This window comes from Carlito syrichta, unplaced genomic scaffold (assembly GCF_000164805.1).
Source record: "Carlito syrichta isolate Samal-C Ts95f unplaced genomic scaffold, Tarsius_syrichta-2.0.1 Scaffold317361, whole genome shotgun sequence".
In the NCBI taxonomy this organism is placed as follows: domain Eukaryota; kingdom Metazoa; phylum Chordata; class Mammalia; order Primates; family Tarsiidae; genus Carlito; species Carlito syrichta.
Window position 1 is genome coordinate 391,549 of NW_007261457.1, and position 244 is coordinate 391,792.

The window sequence follows — 244 nt, forward strand, 5'->3', positions numbered from 1 at the left end:
TTGGTCTATATGCCTATTCCTGTACCAATACCAAGCTGTTTTGATTATTGTAGCTTTATAGTAAAGTTTGAAGTCTGGTACGGTGATACCACCTGCTTTGTTTTTGTTTTTGTTTGCTGAGGATTGTTCTGGCTATTCTTGGTCGTTTTTATTTCCATATGAATTCCTGTATTGTTTTTTCTAGGTCTGAGAAGAATGTTGCTGGTAATTTGATGGGTATTGCATTAAATCTGTAGCTTGCCTT